Here is a 6,648-nt window from a genome sequence, read left to right on the forward strand (position 1 = left end):
AGACCTCCTGAAACTGAGAAGCTTTTGTAAAGCAAAGGACACTGTCATTAAGACAATGAGGCAACCTAATCAATGGGAGAAGATCTTTACCAACCCCTCATCAGACAAAGGTCTGATCTCCAAAATATATAAAGAACCAAGAAACTAGACATTAAAACTCTAATTAACCCAATTTAAAATGGGGTACTGAACTGAACAGAGAATTCTCAACAGAAGTTCAAATGGCCAGAAGACACTTAAGATCATGCTCAACCTCCTCAGCGATCATGGAAATGCAAATCAAAATACCTTTGAGATACCATCTTACACCTGCCAAAATGGCTAAAATCAAAAACACCAATGATAGCCTATGTTGGAGAGGATGTGGAGTAAGGAAAACGTTCATCCATTGTTGGTGGGAATGAAAACTTGTGCAACCACTTTGGAAATCATTGTGGTTGACTGGGAGTCAACCTACCTCAGGATCCTGCGATTCCTCTCTTGGGAATATAACCAAGAGATGCCCAATCATACTACAAAATCATTTGTTCAACTATATTCATAGCAGCACTATTTGTAATAGCCAGAACCTGGAAGCAACCTAGGTGCCCCTCAATAGAAGAATGGTTAAAGAAGGTGTGGCACATATATACTTTAGAGTTTTACTCAGCAGTAAAAAACAATGACATCTTGAATTTTGCATGCCAATGGATGGAAATAGAAACCACTTTACTGAGTGAGATATCCCAGACCCAAAAAGATGAATATGATATGTACTCACTCATAAGTGTATTCTAGCATTAAACAAAGGACATTTAGTCTATAATTCATGATCCTAGAGAAGCTAAATAAGAAGGTGAACCCAAAGAAAAACACATTTATCCTCTTGGATGTTGGAAGTAGACAAGATCGCCAGACAAAAGTTGAGAGCACAGGGAAGGGGGTGGGTTGGGGGTAAGGAGAGAAGGGGAGAGATAAGGGAGAAGGGGAGGATTGGGGAGAGCTTGGGGGAATGGAATGGTTGAGATGGGGGAAAGGTGGATATGGGAGCAGGGAAGAAGATATCTTAACTAAGGGAGTCATTTTAGAATTGGCATGAGACTTGGCTCTAGATGGGTTTCCAGGTGTCCAAGGGAATTTCCCCAGCTAGGTCCTTGGGCAACAGGGGAGAGGGTGCCTGAACTGGCCTTCTCCCATAGCTACACTGTTGAATATCTTGCATATCACCATAGAGCCTTCATCTGGCGGTGGATGGAGATAGAGACAGAGTCCCACATTGGAGAATTGGACTGAGCTCCCATGGCCCAGATTAAGAGCAGAAGGAGGGAGAACATGGGCAAGGAAGTGAGGACCGCGAGGGGTGCGTCCACTCACGGAGTTCGTGGGACTGATCTAATGGAAGCTCACCAAGGCCAGCTAGACTGGGACTGACTGAGCATGTGATCAAACCAGACTCTCTGAATGTGGTTGACAATGTGGGCAGACTGAGAAGCCAATGATAATGACACCGGGTTTTGATTCTAATGCATGTACTGGGTTTTTGGGAGTCTAGTCTGTTTGGAAGCTCACCTTCCTATACCTGGATTGAGTGGGGGAGGACCTTTAACTTTCCACAGATCAGGGCACCCTGACTTCTCTTAGGACTGGAGAGGGAGGGTGAATGGGAGGGAGAGAAAAATGGGAGGATGGGAGGAAGTGGAAATTTTTAATTAATAAATAAATAAAAATCGAAAAAAATAATTCACATAAGAAAAGTCTGCAGTTAAAATATTTTTTGACACTAAGGTGAATCCACAGGAGGGCAGCATCTTCTCAGAGACCCAGAGGCAATTTCTCACAAGGTCCTTTGTGTCTGTGTGTTGTGGGGGTGGCTAGAGGGAGGAGGAGAGATTCTGAGGTAGCAGTGGAAACTTGGACCTTCTTTCTGATTGGATGAACAGTTTCGGGTTTTTCTTTTTTTTTATGCATCTTACAGCAGAAGAGTTTAAACTCCCTAAGTGCCAGTTCTTTTGTTATGGCTGAAGAGTGAATCTTCAGTGAAAATAATGATGCATCCCTTAAGTGTTTCACTAATGGTACTCTGGCTCCAACTGAGGGGTGAGTTTGACCATTGCTATGGGAACATAAAAATACAATATGGTAGGGCACGGCCCTCGTATATTTTAGATGGGAGGGTAGAAATCCTAATGTATTAGTGCTGAAACAAAAGCAGGTGGGAGGCCACTGAAAAAGGCATTCTGGGGTATCAGCATCCAGTCCTGTTTGTCTGACCTTTGTCTTTTTGCACAGGGGTGAATAGCCAAGAGAAGGTACAGCAAAAGCCAGAATCCTCCAGTGTCTCAGAGGGAGCCACGGCCTCTCTCAACTGCACTTGCAGTGATCGTAATTATGATTACTTCTGGTGGTACAAACAGTATCCCGGGAAAGGTCCCATGTTTCTGATGTCCATATTCTCCAACGGTGAAAAGAAAGAAGGCAGATTCACAGTTCACCTCAATAAAGAGAGCCTGCATGTTTCCCTGCACATCAGAGACTCCCAACCCAGTGACTCGGCTGTCTACCTCTGTGCAGTAAGCACACAGTGCTCTCCAGGCAGCTGCAGCCTGCACCCAAACCTACAGGGCCCCAGCAAAGTCTGAGCTAGAGTACAGAGAACAAGGTGGAGAAATTATGATTGTTCTCCTTGTATTCCATACACAAAGGGTACTAAGAGCCACAGGATAGAGGGTTTGACTTAAAGGGAAAATGCTTCATTATTCTGAGAATGAATGTAACACATATTGGTGTGGCTAAAATATTTTCCACTTTATTTTAACTGAAAAAAGTTATACACTATATTTTAATTAAGGTTTCAGCCCCCTCCCCCCATTTTCTTCCAGATTTTCCCCATCTCTTCAAATAACTAAGACCTCACCTACTTTTCCTTTTATCTCTCTCTTTAGCACACAAATGGGAATAATGAAACAAACAAAAGACAATTAAAAGAAAGAAATAAAAGGCACACATACAGAGACATATTTTTAGGTTTCAGAAGAGGAAGGAACAGTACTTCGGCATATTAGAGGCAGGGAATGCCACAAAGTCACACCATGCAACAGGTCTCACACAAGAGAGATTTACTGTGACTGGGAGAGGGTTAACAGAGGCTGCCCCTGACCAAGGGTGGAAGGGAAAAGAGGGCAGGATGTGAAGGTCCGGGTTCTTTTTAAGGGTACAATGCATCTGCATAGGATGACTATGTGACCACAGTTACTGAAGGTGGGCTTGGGGAGGGCGAAGTTTTCCAAGACACATTAAAACAAAATCTGTAAAAACACAAATTATAATATGCAAGCAAAAGACCAGTAATATGTAAAAAAAAAAAGGTAGAAACAAAGCAATATGAGACAAAATTTCTACAAAAACACCATTGAGTTACTTGTGTTGGTCATCTATTGCAGAGAATGGGACATATCATTGACTGTGGTTTGTATATCCAGTGAGACTCCATTGAAGAAAACCAACTTTTCCTTTACAAGCACATGTCCATTGGAGATGCCTTCTTGGTTAGGGATGGGAGCCTCTGTCCACATCCTCCTCTCAGCACTGGAACCACATCTGGCTAGAACCTGTGCGGACCTGCACACGCTGCCACAATCTCCATGAGTTCATACATAAACAAGTTCTGTTGTCTTTCACCACTTATGGCTCTTACACTCTTTCCACTTCTCCTTTCCCGGGTGCCCTGTGCACCGATGGGAGGGATTTGATGACGACTTCTCGTTTATGACTAAGCATTCCAAAATCTCCCCTCTGCACGTTGTCCAGCTGTGACTCTCTGTGTCAGTTCCCGTGCACGGCAGGAGGAAGTTTCTGTGGTTAGTGAGATACAACTGCAGGAGAATAGCAGATGTAGAATTCTGAGCTGAAGTCATCTGGCTTAACTATTTTGGTTGGGAGACTTTAATTACTGTTTCTATTTAACTAGGGATTTGAGTCTGTTTAAATCACTTATCTGATCTTGATTTAACTTTGGTACCTCATATAAATTGAGAAATTTATTCTTTTATTTAGGTTTTCTAGTTTGGTGGAGTATAATTTTTAAAGTATTTCCTTATGATTCTTTGGATCTTATGATTCCTTGGTGTCTGTCATGATGGTTCTCTTTGGTCTCAAATATTATTAATTTGCATATTCTCTGTCTGTCTTTAACTAATTTGGTAAGATTTTGTCAGTTATATTGAATTTCTCAAAGAACTAACTGTTTACTTGCTCTTTCTATTTTTTTTTTTGCTTCTTTCTTTGTTTCTCTTCTCTTCACTTCAGCCCTGAATTTTATTATTTCTTGACATCTACTCTTTTTGAGTGTTATTTCTCCTTTTTGCCCTACAGGTTTCAGGTGTGCCAATAAGTTGTTAATATGAGATCTCTCCAATTGTTTTTGGTTTGTTTGTCTGCTTTCTTGTTGTTTTCAATGAGGGAACTAAATAGCATGAAATAGCCTCTTAGAATCACCTTTATTGGGTGTCATATGTGTTGGGTATGTTGTGCTTTAATTTTTATTCAATTCTAAAATTTATTTATTTCCTACTTAGTTTTTGTCTTGACCCACTTTTTGTTCAGTAGTGAATGATTCCATTTCTGTGAATTTGTTAATGTTCTATTGTTGATATCCATTTTAATCTACGGTGGTCAGAGAGGATTCAGGGTGTTTTTTCAATTTTTTAATATTTGTGGAGGCTTGCTTTGTGTTCAAGTATATGGTCAATTTTGGAGACAATTCCATGAGATGCTGAGAAGAAGTTATATTCTTTCATGTTTGGGTGAAATGTTCTTCAAATGTCTGCCAGTCCACTTGATTTACGGTGTTCAGCATTTCTATATCTAGTTTTTGTCTAAATATTCCGTCTATTGTTGAGAATGAGCTATTGAAATCACCCACTATCACTGTGTGATGGTTGATATGTGATTTTAACTGCAGTAGAGTTTCTTTTATGAACCTGGGTGCCTTAGTATTTTGTGCATAAATGTTCAGAATTACAATATCCTCTTGGTGGATTTTTCCTTTTATAAGTATATAGTGTCCTTCTGTACCTCTTCTGATTAGCTTTGGTTTGAAGTGAATTTTGTCAGATAATGAAGTATCTACACTGTCTTGCATCTTAGATTCATTTGCTTGAAATATCTTTTAAGAGGTAGACATTCAAAAAATTTATTTACTGCATTTAACTTGAGACCCATGCCTGTAAATGGAGCTCATTCTCTACACTGCCTGGATGTCCGGGAACCAGAGACTGGATAGCTTAGAGACCTATGGTAGAACCAAACACAATAGGTCAAAAAAAAAAAAAAACGGAATGTTTCCGAATGATATTCTGCTATAGTCATAGACCAGTGTATTGTCCAGTCATCATCAAAGATGGTTCCACTGGTGGCAGATAAGAGCAGGTTCAGAGACCCTCAGTAGAACACTGTGTAGTCTATATTGGAGGTTTCTATCTGGTCCCTCATCTCAGAACTGTCGAAACCTTACAGAAGACAGAAAGACTGTAGGAGTCAGGCAGGAGGGAGGCTATGGCTGACTGCATCAACTAATCAGGGATCATGTGGGCTCACAGAGACTGAAGTAGGAAGCCTGTGGCCTGCAAGGTCTGTGCCAGATCCTCTGCATATACGTTATGACTGTCAGCTTGATGTTTTTGACCCCTAACAGTGGGAGCAGGTATGTCTCTGATTATTTTGCCAAATCTAGGAACTTTTTCCTCCTATTGGGTTGCCTTGTGAGGCCTCAATATGAGGGCTTTTGTCTTGTTTTGTTGTGTTTGGTTGTTGTCTCCTGGAGGACTGCTCTTTTCTGAAGGGAAATGGAGGGGAGTGAATCTGAAGGGGGTGGAAGTGGGGGAGAACTGGGAGGAGTGGGGACAGGGGAAACTGTAGTCAGGATGTATTGTATGAGAGGAGAATCTATTTACAATCTATTGTATGAGAGAGACAGAGAGAGAGAGAGAGAGAGAGAGAGAGAGAGAGAGAGAGAGTACTGGAAACAGGGAGAGGGCATTTCGGAGTCAGGGAAAAACCTGGTGCAATGGAATGTCCTTGGGATCTATCTATAAGGGGGGTTCCAGCTTGGATTTCTTCAATTATTGTAAACTATGGAGAGAGTAGTTACATCTGAGAGACATCTCTCCTTTTTGCTGGACAATCTGAAGACTTTCTTAGCCTGTATTGCTCTGCAGCATCAGTTTAGGACTGTAGGGGTGTTGATTTCTCTTGAACTGACAGGAAGCCAGGAAGCAGCCAGCCCTCAAAGCACCTTTTCTCTATGTGTTGATTATACTCACTGCACTGTCAGAGATCATCAACTGAATGTCTCTAGAGAACAGTCTCCTGGGTTTCTGTCCTGGACATGATGTCGTTCTCACTGCCCTTCAGCATGATGACCATACTTGCATTCCGTGCATAGGACAATTTTCATCGTGTTTTTATGGGCTTGACAAGTGGGTTTAATGAAGTTCTCTTAATCTGTAGACTTTTTTTGATCTGTAATTGATTTCTTAGGAGAAACAAGAACTCCAGCAGAGGCTCACCTGAAAGTCACATTTCACTATTTTAAGGCACTTCCCTGTTGGGCAGTGCAGCTTCTCTTGTTCTGGGAGTGTTATGCTTCTCTGGTGTGTCCAATGCGCAGAC

At 41.5% G+C, this 6,648-nt stretch overlaps 1 pseudogene across 1 annotated transcript; it reads left to right on the forward strand.

Moving 5' to 3' along the window:
* The first annotated feature begins 1,961 nt into the window (after positions 1 to 1,961).
* On the forward strand, positions 1,962 to 2,618 carry LOC148120157 (T-cell receptor alpha chain V region 2B4 pseudogene; annotated as a pseudogene). Its single transcript, XR_015734615.1, has 2 exons — positions 1,962 to 2,076; positions 2,269 to 2,618. The product of XR_015734615.1 is annotated as a T-cell receptor alpha chain V region 2B4 pseudogene (transcript).
* The last annotated feature ends 4,030 nt before the right edge of the window (positions 2,619 to 6,648 follow it).

Source organism: Myodes glareolus, chromosome 12 (assembly GCF_982192425.1).
Source record: "Myodes glareolus chromosome 12, mMyoGla1.1, whole genome shotgun sequence".
NCBI classification, from domain to species: domain Eukaryota; kingdom Metazoa; phylum Chordata; class Mammalia; order Rodentia; family Cricetidae; genus Myodes; species Myodes glareolus.